At 53.9% G+C, this 12752-nt stretch overlaps 1 protein-coding gene across 3 annotated transcripts in view; it reads right to left on the bottom strand.

Annotated features, from left to right (window-relative positions):
• Window positions 1-760, bottom strand: part of BOK (BCL2 family apoptosis regulator BOK) — an 11938-nt gene extending 11178 nt beyond the window's left edge. The window contains exon 1 of one of the 3 annotated variants that reach the window (XM_019627901.1): window positions 433-760. The gene's annotated coding sequence lies outside the window, so the exon portion shown is untranslated. The remainder of the gene's footprint in view (window positions 1-432) is intronic. The other 2 variants (XM_019627911.1, XM_019627891.1) reach the window with 2 other exon arrangements.
• Between the last annotated feature and the right edge of the window lie 11992 nt (window positions 761-12752).

Raw genomic sequence — 12752 nt, 5'->3', positions numbered from 1 at the left:
CGGGACCGGGGCGGCGTGCGCCCAGACCGCGTCCGCGCGCGGGGCCGGAGCGCACGGGGAGGCCGGGCCGGGCGGGGCGCGGCTCGGGAGAGGCTGCGGCCAGCGGCGTGGAGCCGCTCGTTTCTGTGCCCCCGACTGGAACAACGCGGGGTCACATTCTTTTAGATTCCGGATTAAATCACAAAGATCCCCGCGGCCGCCGGGGGTAGGCAGGACCGCGGGAAGCGGCGATTTGCTCTGGGGCCGCCGTGCCCGCGCTCGGAGACGAGTGCGCGGCGGGGGTCCCCGCCCAGCCTGCTCCGAGCCCGCGACGGCCAGGACCCCGGTCCGGCCCCGCACTCCGCGCCTCGCGGTCCCGGGGTGTTTGCGCCCGGCCTGGCCGTTCCCATGGCGCGGCCGCCAGGGGAGGGACTCCGCGCTCGCCCTGCTCACCTCTCCCGCCGCATGTCGCGGGCGCCGGGGCGCAGCTCGGGCTTCAGGACCTGCTCGCCGCCGTCGCCGCCGCTCTGGAGCCTTCCATTCAAACCCGCGAGGACGCGCGCCCGCCCCTCCGCCCCCGAGCCCGGCTGGAGCGCGGAATGCGCGTGTCCTCGCGCGCTCCTGGAGCTCCCGTGGCGGCGTCGGAGGCGAGGGGTGCGTGGGGCGCCCCGCACGACTCTCCGCGGGCGGGAGGCGAGGCTTGGGGCTTCGCCTTCTAAGGAAAAGGCAACCCCCAGGGCGGAGCCGCGCCAGAGCTTCCCGCCGCCTCCCCGCTTAAGGAGGCCTGCGCGAGTTCCCGGTATGCGCTCGGGGAGGGCCGCGGGGTTGGATCTTTCCCCGTGGGGCCAGTGATCAGGACCTAGATGTGGCACCACCCGGCTCCATTTTCTTAATTGATTCGTAGCATTTCAGTCAATATTTTGGATACGTGTCCCTGGTGGACACATGGCTGTGTGTTGGAGATGGATACGTGCGTTTGCACTGTATTGAAGAGATTGCACATATTCTGTGCCGCTCTGTGGTTCACTGTTGCTTATAATGAGCGGGAGTTATTCTTTTTTTTTTCTTTTTTTATTTAAGATTTTATTGGGGAATTGGGGGAGGGAACAGCATTGGGGAATCCGGGAAGGGGAACAGACAAGATGCTGCCCTTTTGTTCTTCAGTCTAGTTGTGGAGGACGTGGCTTCACTGGCCCATGTTGGTATTATCATTGCGCTCTTCCTTGGCCAGGCAGATGGTAGCCAGCCATTGGCCTGCTGCTCAGGGCAACCCAGCTCCAGGTTGAGCTGTTGTTCACCATCTTAGCTGTAGAGGGCGCAGCCTTACTGGCCCTCATGTGGGATCCAAACCAGGGGCCTGCTGCTCAGAGCTGGCTTCCCAAGCCAACTCTTAACCAATGCGCCACTCGGCTGGCTGGAGTGGGAGTTATTCTCGATGGAGTCCAACTTACCAGTCTTCTCTTATAGTCAGTGCTTTGTCATTATGACACTCTGTGTTTTCTTTTAGAAGCAATTGTTTTAGTGTCCACGTGATGATGGGTCTCAAATTCATTCTTGTGAATGGTGTGGTAGGGGGTCAGAACTCATGTTTTCTCTCTGTGGGTATCCAGTTGACCTAGCATCCTTTATTGAAAAGACCATCATAGACGGCCCAGTGGCTGAGTTGGTTAGAGCGAGTGCTCTTAACAAGGTTGCCAGTTTGATCCCCGCATGGGCCACTTTGAGCTGCAACTTTCTTAAAAAAAACAAACCCAAAAAACAAACAAAAGACAGAAAGAAGGAAAAGTGTCATTTTCCCACTGAATTGGAGAAGACTCCCCATCCTAAATCAAGTGATGTATACGTGAGGACCTGTTCTGGATTCTTCTAGACCCCTGGTTCTACCCCTGAACCAACATAGCATAGTCAGACAACAGGGTTAACCAATTTGTCCTAATTCACACATACACAGCCAGTAGCTGCAGATTACATATTTTTTCCCTGTGCACATAGGTCGTTAACCACAACGGGCCAAATTCTGGCCCATAAAGTTGCAATACATTCCAAAGGATTGAAATCATACAAGTGTGTCCTCTCTGGATTAAAGTAAAACTCATTAACAGTAAAATTACCAGAAAGCCTCCAAGTGCTTGGAAATTAACATCACACTTGTAAATAATCAATTGGTCAAACGGTAAATCACAAGGGAAGTTGTAAAATATTTTGAAGTGAACAATAGTGAAAATATGACATATCAAACACTGCAGAATGTATGACAATTAAGTTTGTAAACTTGTTGCAATGATGTTAACCTTTTTTGATATCAGAGGGATTATTCATTATGAATTTGTACCAACTGGACAGTTAACAAAGTTTACTACTTGGAAGTGCTGAAAAGGCTGCGTGAAAAAGTTAGATGACCTGAACTTTTCACCAACAATTCATGGCTTTCGCATCACGACAATGCACCAGCTCACACAGCACTGTCTGTGAGGGAGTTTTTAGCCAGTAAACAAATAGCTGTATTGGAACACCTTCCCTACTCACCTGATCTGACCCCCAGTGACTTCTTTCTTTACCTGAAGATAAAGGAAATATTGAAAGGAAGACATTTTGATGGCATTCACAACAGCTCTGATGTCCATTCCAGAAAAAGAGTTCCAAAATTGCTTTGAAGGGTGGACTAGGCACTGGCATTGATGCATAGATTCCCAAGCTGGCATCGGTGCATAGCTTCCCAAGGAGAGTACTTCAAAGGTAATGGTAGTGATATTCGGCAATGAGGTATGTAGTTCTTTTTCTAGGATGAGTTCACAAACTTAATTGTCCGACCTCATAGGTGAAGCGGTGCTTAGAGGAAAATTTATAGCTTAAGAATAAAGGTTGAAAATTAATGCTCTATGCTCCAACCCAAGAAGCTAGAAAAAGAATAACAAATTAAAACCAAAGGTGGGGGCGGCTGGTTAGCTCGTTGGTTGGAGCCTAGTGCGTGTGACACCAGGATTGCTGTTTCTATCCCCACATGGGCCATTGAGATGCGCCCTCCACAACTAGATTGAAACAGCTACTTGACTTGGAGCTGATGGGTCCTGGAAAAACACACTGTTCTCCCCCACCCCCACCCCCCAAAAAAAACCAAAGGTGAAAGGAAATAATAAAAATAGCAGAAATTAGTGAAACAAAGCAAAAATTAGAGAAAATCAACAAAGCCAAAAGTTAGTTCTTTGAGGAGATTAATAGAGTTGATAAACCTCTAGAAATATTGGGAAGAAATACACACACACACACACACACACACACACACACACAAATTCCAATACCAGGAATGAAATTGGACATCACCACACGTACTCCAAACATTAAAAGGCTAATAAGAGGAGACTATGAACAACTTTGACAGTAAATTTGAAATTTAAATGAAATGCAATTTATGAAAACTGACACTAGAAAAAATAGAAAATCTCGATAGTCCTATACCAATTAAATAAATTTAATCTATAATTTAAAATTTTCCTACAAAGAAAATTCTAGGTTCAGATGTTTCATTGAGGAGTTCTTCTAAATAGTTGAAGAAATATCACCAACTGCACACAAACTTGTTCAAAAAGCTGAAAATGAGGGAGCATTTCCCAACTCATTTTGTGACGCCAACATAATCTTGATCCCAAAACCTGTCAAGAACATTACAAGACACTAGGAAAGCTATCAAACGTCTGCCCACCTTGGCGTCCCCACCTACAGACCAGAAAATAAGAATAGCTACTGCCTGTGGTTGTTGAGAGGGCCGAATTAGTTAATCCATGTAAAAAATTACTTGTCGTGTAGCAAGTGCTCAGTAATTGTCAGGTGTTTTTGCAGAAAAACTACAGGACCCTAAAATGTGAGCGTGCGTTTAATGTTCTCTTTAAGGCAGAACCTGGCAACCAAGACAGCATGTGCCTCTGGCGTTTCTGAAGAGCACTCACTCAGGTTTGGGGGTCCCTGTGTTTTATAGATAAGAATATGGAAACACTGCTGGACTGGGCGTAGCCAGGTTGTGAGCTGGAGTCTGACCCCAGCATCCCTGGAATGGACCTCTGCCTGGCAGGGGAAGGATCTGTGCCTGTGGACGGACCCCTGTGACCTTCCCCCCCAACAGTGGCAAGTGTGGCCTCAGGCAACTTCTGGCCCCACTCCCAGCCTGAGTTTCCTCCGATATGAAATGAGATCTGGCTCTGTGCGTCCTGTCTCCTGGGGAGGGCGGGTGGGTTTAGAAAGACCTCTCGGGCTCTGACGTGGAAGTGATGAATCAGTGGGCATAACTGGTACTAGCACAACCCCTTCAGTCCAGGAGCTGCCATGCCCAAAAGCAGCCGGCATCTTCCTGGACATTGGAGATCAGGGCAAGGCCGTGTCTCAGGATTCTTCAGTACAGAACTGCTTCTGGCCCAAACAGCTACAAGGAGCTTAAACCCACCCGGAGCACCCAGACCACAGCCCTTATCCAGACCAAAACCCGGTCTGCCGGAGTTGTCGTCCTGCCCCCTGAGGCCTGCAGGAGGCTGCCCCATGCCCAGCTCCCCAAGGTGCTCTGACTTTCCTCCAGTCACCCTGGGCCCTGATTTTCAGCCTCTGTAGAATTGTTGCTCTCCACTCTTACCTGGCACCTGAGCCCTCTGCCCGGTGTTGACTCAGCGTGGCACCTGGTCCCTTCCGGGCCTTCCGAGTGCCCAGAGCCCTGCTGGCTGGAGCATAGAGAGACTTGTTGAATCATGGGACTAAAATGTCCGGGGAGAGGCCCACTGGTTTCAGGCATGGCTAGATCCAGGAGTCTCTTTCCGTCTGTGAGTCTGTCTGAGCTCCTTCGTGATGGCTTTGCTTTCAGGCAGGTTGTCCCCAGTGATTGTAGACTAAGGCCTACAGCTTTCTGTCTACACCCCACAAACTCAGCCTTTTTAAGTTGAAAAAAGCCAGTCTTTCCAGGTAGCTCCTGGGGGTGCCCTGGGGCTGGCAGCTTCTGTCATGGGTCATAGCTGAACCAGCTGTAACTGGAAATAGGGAAAATGTCTTGTTGTCAGGTCTGGTCACATACCTGGCCCTGGGTGGGGGACAGGGGCCTGTCAGTGCCACCAAACAGCATGAATGAGGGTGGGGCTCATGAGCCCCTTTAGGAGGTGACAGAAGGATCCTGGCTTTCCATAAAAACCTGCTCAGGGCTGTTGTGTGGGTCACAGTTTGGGAGGCAGAGGGGCCCATAACCCAGTGACGCCAGATTTGGAAGATGAGTGGCAACACCTACCTCAGACATGGTCGAGGGGTCCCTGCCTGGTCCCCCCTACAGCCATTCAATGGGACAGGCATACACAGGATGGTGTCCCCTTCCCAAGAGCAAATGCACAGGCCCCCGGAACACCCTAATGACACTGCAGCCACCCCAGAGCCTGTGCCGGCCTCTTCCTGAGCCTGGCCCTGGAGGGAACTGGGTGGCCAGAGTGTGCAGGGGCGTGGGCGGGGGTGGACGGGAGTGGGCGGGTGGGGCTGGCTGTGCGGGACTCAGTGAGGCCTTTGGTGTGCAGGGCTTGCTGTGGGTGGAGGAGAAGGTTGGGGTGAGGTTCTGGGCGGGAGTCTGGGCCTCCAGGGCATTACGCATCCAGGTAGTCCAGGGCAAGCCCGCAGGTTTCACGGGGCGCTGTGCAGGCTGGGGACACGATGCCCGCGCACAGGCGCCCTTGAGTAGGTGGGCCTTCACCACAGCCTCTTTCTCCTTTCAAAATTCACCATAAGAGCAGCTTCTGACTCCTCTGCTGCTGGCACCCCTGTCTAGGCCACCAGCCCCCTCTTCTGGATGGCATACCCCCACCCCCATCCAACCTGTGCATGGGGACAGAGTGTCCTTTCAAAACCAGCCAGACAGATACATCAGTGCCTGGCTCCCAGCACCTGGTTTCACCCTCTGAGTGGAACCGGAGCCCCACAACCTCTGCTGCCTCCTCTCCCCTCCCACCCTTTGGTTTTGGGGCTCCAGCCACACACCTCCTTGCAGATCATCACAGAAGTGAGGGCCTCAGGGCCTTTGCACTTGCTGTTCCTTCCTCCCTTGGTCTTCATAGCTCTGTTCACGGGTCATTTCCTTCTGCCCTGCTGCTCCCCACACCCTGCTGAAATGTCCTCCTCCCAGATCATCTCTGTGCAAAGCAGGTCTCCACGAGGGTAGCCGAGGACAAGGTGGGCCAGGAGGACTTGAGGTGGAGCCCCCAGGAGGTGTGACACAGTCTGCCCCTCACACACCCCAGGACTGTTCTCGGAAGTCCAAACCGTCATCTCATTTCACATTATTTTATACATACTCGGCCCGGCAGAGCCTGCCCCTCCTTCTGGCCAGCTGTGCACCTCAGGTGTCCCCTCTCGTCCTCAGCGCTTCCCCTGACCCTGTGGTAGAGCTGTGCTGAGTGCCTGCCCGAATGGACTGCGCCCAAAGCGGGAGCTGCTGCAGCTGTGGCCCCCCACCCCTCTCAGTGGGCCCCCCCAGTCATCTGCTTTTAAGGCGACAGGTTTATTCTAAACCCACGTCCTTCTTGCCCCCTTTCTCTTGAGGTCCCAGATGCCCGCCCCTCCATCAGCAATTGTGGTAGTGATGGGACACAGCTTGAGTGACACTCACGCTGCTCTGACAGGAAAGGGGTCCTTGCTCCTCCCCACCCCAAGGCAGGCAGAAAGGACAGGCGGCCCCCACAGCGGGTCAGGACAGCCATGTGACCATACGTTGTGGGTGGAAGTGAGGGACAGGGATCCTGACCAAAATGTATGGCGTCCTTGGACCCTGGAGACGGTTTAAGAGTCCCAGAAGCAGAAGCTAATGAAGTGGCCAAGGGGACATCAGCGTGTCAACCCCGTGCTGGGCGGCCTCAGGTGGGCCACTGCCCGCTGCCTGGGCACAGAGCCCCAGCTGGGAACCTTGGCGGTGACCTGCAAGGGCTGCAGGGGGCTGGCTGGGGGAGGGGTCACCTCTGTGGTGCTTTCGTGGCCTCCACCCCACACAGGGATGAAGGGGACAAGGGCTGCCTAGCCCACACAGGTCAGAGCCGCACCCCAACCCCACTCTGTTCCAAGTCCGGGTGGTATCCCATGGGTGCTACTGTCCCCCAGGAGAGGTGTGTGGGCAGAGGCAGGGGGACAGGGGCCCCTGAGCTGGGGGCTGTGCTGAGGATGGGTGTCCGTTCCCCGCTCCTCCGTGGACGCAGCGATCCTACAGAAACAGGAGGTGATCATATGGGGTTTGGGTGACAGCGGAAGCACCTCAAAGCTTCCCAAGGCTGAGGCCTGGGGCTGCTGTCCACTGGCCCACATGCCCCCTGGGCCAGCCCCTCCCTGTTTGTTTTCTGTCAGAAGCCTTTTCTTCTTCATGAGCCCAGACCACAAGGGTTTTGTATAATCCCGGTTGAGTGCTTGATAAACAAACTGGGAGCCTACACAGCAAGGCGGCCAGGGAGGGGTCCACGTGCAGGGCTCCCTTCCACCCACACTCCAGCCTCCCCCCCAACTCATCCTGCCGGAGTCCGGAAGGGCGGCTCCAGCCTGGGCAGGGAGGGCCTGCGTGGACCGTCCAGGGCCAGCTGGACCAGCCACATAGCTGTCCCCATTGCCTCTGGCAGCACCCTCGGTGTTATCGATTGTAAAATGTTTAAAGTGTTGTCCATGTGATGGACGAGCAATGGTGTCGTGCTGTTTTAATGAGCGCGTCCGTCCCTGATCACTAGGGGGTTGAGCGTCCTCCCGTCCGCCCTCCTGTTTGCTGTGGAATTCTCGTGATTTGTCTGGGCATAGAATTCGCCCATTTTCTCTGAGTTATTTCTTTTCCTTATTGACTCGTCGTATTCTTTATGTATTCTGAGTATTAATCCTTTGTCTGTTAAAAATGCTGCAAGTCGGGCGGCCGGTTAGCTCAGGTGGTTAGAGCGCAGGCTCATAGCACCAAGGTTGCCGGTTCGAATCCCACATGGGCCACTGAGATGCACCCTCCACAACTAGATTCAAACAACTACTTCTTGGAGGTGATGGGTCCTGAAAAAACACAGTTCCCTAATAAAATTTTTTTTTAATTTTAGTCTTTCCCCTTCCACCCCACCCAAGGCTGTTCCTTCAAATCTCGTCTCTTTTCTTGCTCAGAACTTGCAGGCTCTGGTCCCATGATGTGAGTCCCCTCCCCGCACCCAGCCTTGTTCCTGACCGGCTGCTGCGGTTTTTAAAAATCCATTTCTGTGAATGTTAGTAAGAGAGATTTCACTTTCCTTTTTCTTCCCCAATTGGCTGTTGGTCCAGCGCTTCCTGCTGCCTGGCCTGCGCCTCCCCGAGCTTGAAACTCAGAGACAAACCTGGTCCGAGCGGACACGGTGCATGGACCCACCGTGCGGCTCCTCACGGCCAATTACTTGCTGCACGATTGACACCTGGCACAGTAAGCTCCACTTTCACGCAGGTTCGGGCATTTATTGGGCATTTTTACCAAAGAATCCAGTAGTTCTATGAGGCGTTCGATGGAAAGCAGCTGTCCCCGTCCCCGGGGCCACCTCTCCCGACCCAGGATTCCGGCAGCTCTCAGCTCAGACGGCCTGTGGCTTCGTTCCAGGTCGGAGGCAGGTCTGTTGACTTGCTGACTTTCCAGCTCCCCACAGTTAATTGTCTGCTCCGTCTCTTGGTCTTTTGGTTCTGGTTTCTGGAGAGTTCCAGAATTTTATCCTCTGACCTTTCTGTTGAACCCTGATGCCTCTTTCTTCTTCTCTGATTGTTGCCCTAACACAGCCGGCTACTCTCTGCCTATGGACACAGCATCCTATCTCTTTGAGGATTATGATTTTAAGAGACTTTTTGGTGGGTGGCCTTCCCATGCTTTGCTTTCCGTGTCCCCTGGCACTTCTGTATGATTTGGTTCTTCCCTTTGGGGGGGACTCCGTGGCCGTCGTTCAGTGTAGACAGGAAGACCTAGCAGCTCTTGTGGGGTATCTTGGCAGAGCCTGGTGACTGGTCCGCCTCTTTCTTGGGAGACCCGAAAGGAGGGAGGTCTGTCTCCTGGGCACTTTGACTTCTGACGGGGCTCCTCAGGTGTCCTGCTTAGGTGGGGTTGGGGTCCCTGTGTGGCTGGTGGTGTCCTGGAGCAGAGTTTAGGAAGCCAGGACCACCGTCGGGAAGTGGCACCTCCCCGTCCTCACCACCCCGGCATTCCATGGCTGGAATCCCTCAGACTGGAGGGCAGGAGGCTTGGGCAGAGCTGCCCAGCACACTGGGCCGTACGGGAGGTGGGGACGGCAGCGTTAGGCCATGCTTGGAGTTGTGGTGATTTGTATCACTTCCATTGTCATCATCCCTACCTGTGGGGGGGGGGCTACTCCCTGCCCCCAGACATCTGGCCGGGCCAGGTGATTTCCCTCGGTACACGAAACATGAGCAGGCCAATGAGGGCCCTGTCCCAGCAGAAGCTGGAAGACCAGCGTGCATGTCACCTGCCGGCTTCCCCACCCTGAGGGCTCTGCTCCAGCCGCCTGGCTCCTGGAATGACGCAGGACGGAGGACAGTGTGAGCGGACCTGCAGAGGGAAGGAGCCTGCTTGACGAGAACTTGGCTGCCGGGAGCCCCTGTGACCCTGGGGCTGTTTGCCACAGCAGCATAACTCGGGTTGAGAGCTACATGTGCAACCTGCTGTTCCCACCTTCACCTTCGATTAAAATGTGGTGGAAAACACTAAAATCCCTCATCACTGTTGTCTCCTCTCCGGTTTTCTTTGTTCTTGTGGGTGTTTTCTCCCATTTAAAGTTCCTTCACTGTCATCTGAGGAGAGTTTGCAGGGGAGGGGGCTGCTGGGCTTTTCGGACCGGGACCGTGGTTCCCCGGCCTTTATTTTACAGTCGGCACCCGTGTGGCCTTGACAGGACACTGCGCGGCCTTCTTCGAGTCCTCTGCTTCTGGTGTCGGTTGCCTCTTTGTTTTCTTTCTGGGCGATGCCGGCTGGTCATTCTTTCAGACTGGGCGTGTGGGGCAAACTTCCTGAGGCCTCGTGTTTTCCAATGCCTTTAATCCCACTCTTCTGCCTGGAAGATTATGGCTTGGAACAGAATTTGAAGCTATCTCTCCACTGTCTTTAGACTCCAGTTTTTCATGGCAGCTTGTCTTTTGTTCCTCTTTCTCTCCTGCCTTCTGCCCGGTCCCGCCCCTCCCTCACCCTCTCTGAATGTCCCGGGACTGCTCTAACAGAGCCCAGGAACCTGGTGGCTCAGAACAGACATGCATTCTCACAGCAGCGGAGGCCAGAATCCGAAAATCAAGGGGTCGGCAGAGCCACATCCCTCCGAAGGCTCCGGGCGACCCCCGACAGCCCTGTCTCCTGGCTCTGGTGCCGGCCGTCCTCGTGTTCCCTGCCTTGTGGCCACATCACTGCCACATCTGCTCAGCCCATCACATTGGGACCAGGGCATCTCTGCCTAAATCTCCCTCCCTCTGCTTATAAGGACAGCAGTTATTGGACGTAGGATCCCCTCAACCCAGTGTGACCTCATCCGAATTTGATCACATCTACAATACAAAGACTGTGTCCAAATAAGGTCCCACCCACAGGTTCTGGGGCTAAGGACGCCAGCGTGTCTTTTTGAGGGACACCATTTGAGCCCCAATGCCCTTCTCAGTTTTTAAGACTTGTCTTTATCTTTAGAGTTCTGAAACCTTACTATACGTATCAGGTTAAGATTTTATGTCCCCGACTAACCTGAAAACCTGCATTTCCCTTCAATTTGGGAGACATTTTCCCATGTGAGTGTGTGTGTGTGTGTGTGTATGTATCTGTATGTGTATTTATGTATGTGTGTGTCTGTGTATGTGTGTGTCTGTGTGTGCATGTCTGTGTCTGTGTGTCTGTGTGTGTGTGTGCCTGTGTATGTATGTCTGTGCGTGTGCCTATGTGTGTGTCTGTGTCTCTGTGTGTGTTTGTGTGTGCGTGTGTGTCTGTGAGTGTGTGTGCCTATGTGTGTCTGTGTATGTCTGTGTGTGTGCCTGTGTGTGTCTCTGTGTGTGTGCGTGTGTCTGTGTGTCTGTGTGTGTGCCTATGTGTGTGTCTGTGTCTCTGTGTGTGTGTCTGTGTGTGCGTGTGTGTCTGTGAGTGTGTGTGCCTATGTGTGTCTGTGTATGTCTGTGTGTGTGCCTGTGTATGTCTGTGTGTCTCTGTGTGTGTATGTCTGTGTCTGTGAGTGTGTGTGTGTGTGTGTGTGTGTGTCTGTGTATGTATGTCTGTGTGTGTGCCTGTGTGTGCGTGTGTGTCTGTGTGTGTCTGTGAGTGTGTGTGTCTCTGTGTCTCTGTGTGTGTGTCTGTGTGTCTCTGTGTGTGTGTCTGTGTGTCTCTGTGTGTGTGCCTGTGTGTGCGTGTGTGTGCCTGTGTGTGTCTCTGTGTGTGTGCCTGTGTGTCTGTGTGTGTCTTTGTGGGTGGGTGGTGCCCCCCCCCGCCCCCATTCTCTCTGCTCTCAATCCGGTTGGGTGGTAGCAGGACTTGTGGACTCTACTCCATGTCTCTCAACTTTTCCTTCACAGTTTTTTTCTGGTTCCACATCCTGGAGGAATTCCTAGGTTCAGTGTTCATCTCATGAATTTCTTCTTCATCTTCAGTCATTTTCTTACTTAGTCTATTTACTGTGTCTCATTTCAATTCACTTTTTAATGCCCAGTCTCTAGCTAGAGGCACAGCACTCTCTCTGAGATGCGAGCCACACATATTCCAGAGTCCCCTCCGGCTGGTCCCTCACTTGTTCCCAGGCGTGGGGGCGGGTGAATTCTTCCTTTGGTAGAGCTGGTGTTTCCTGCCCGCCTTGGCCTTTTTCCAATGCTTGGTGTGCTCGCAGAATAACAACCCAAAGCAGGTCTTGCCCTAATCCCTGTGGATATGTCACCTTACATGGCAAAAGGGACTTAGCAGGTGTGATCAAATTAAGGATCTCAAGAGGAGGAGATCATTCTGGTTGTCTGTGGGCCCATTGTCACCACAAGGGGCCTACTGTGGGGCATGAGGCGACTCAGCTCAGAGAGAAGCAGGGTCACAGAGACGCTGTGTTGCTGGATTTGCAAATGGAAGAAGAGGCCACGAATCAAGGGTGGCACGTGGCTTCTAGAAGCTGGAAAAGGCCAGGGAACGGGTTTTCCCCGCAGCCTCCAGAAGGAAGCAGCCCGATGACACCTTGGTTTAGCCCTGCGGGGCCCACCTCGGCCTCTGTCAGATAAATGTGCTGTGTGCACTTTTCCAGTATTGGGCTCCATCGTCCGTCCCTGGTCCTTCTCTTCGTGTGGGTGCCCAGAAGCGGGCCAGCAGGAAGGGACGTTTCTAAAGCTCTGATAGGGGGCTGAGTTTGGGGGACAGACAGTGTTGTCCCCCAGGGAACCCCACTGCCAGGGTCTGAACACCAGGACAGGGCACAGACTTTGAGCTCCGTCAGGCCGGCATGCAGCAAAGCGAGTGTTCAGTCTGGAGCCAGTGGCCCCTTTCTGTGCCCAGCGAGCCGGTGCTGGCAGCATCTGGAGGATGGGTGGGAGGCCAAGGCATGCGATGTGTGACAGGATGTGACCATCCGGGCTGCTTGCCCCAGGCGCCCTTGGCCCAAGTCCGTGCGGGCCTGCAGATGGGTCTGCCTGGGGCCAGTGCTGATCTGGTTCTGTGAAGGACACAGGAGCGAATCCTTGAGCCCTGCGCTCAGCCAACACTGCGTGACCCCAGCATGTTATGCACCGAATGTGTCAGCATAGCGCTCTAGCCTGGGCAGGGAGGCCTAGGCTACCACACTGTCCCA

This window comes from Hipposideros armiger, unplaced genomic scaffold (genome assembly GCF_001890085.2).
Source record: "Hipposideros armiger isolate ML-2016 unplaced genomic scaffold, ASM189008v1 scaffold_17, whole genome shotgun sequence".
Classification (NCBI taxonomy): domain Eukaryota; kingdom Metazoa; phylum Chordata; class Mammalia; order Chiroptera; family Hipposideridae; genus Hipposideros; species Hipposideros armiger.
Note: the sequence above shows the minus strand (reverse complement) of the source record. Positions and strands in the feature narration are given on the sequence as shown.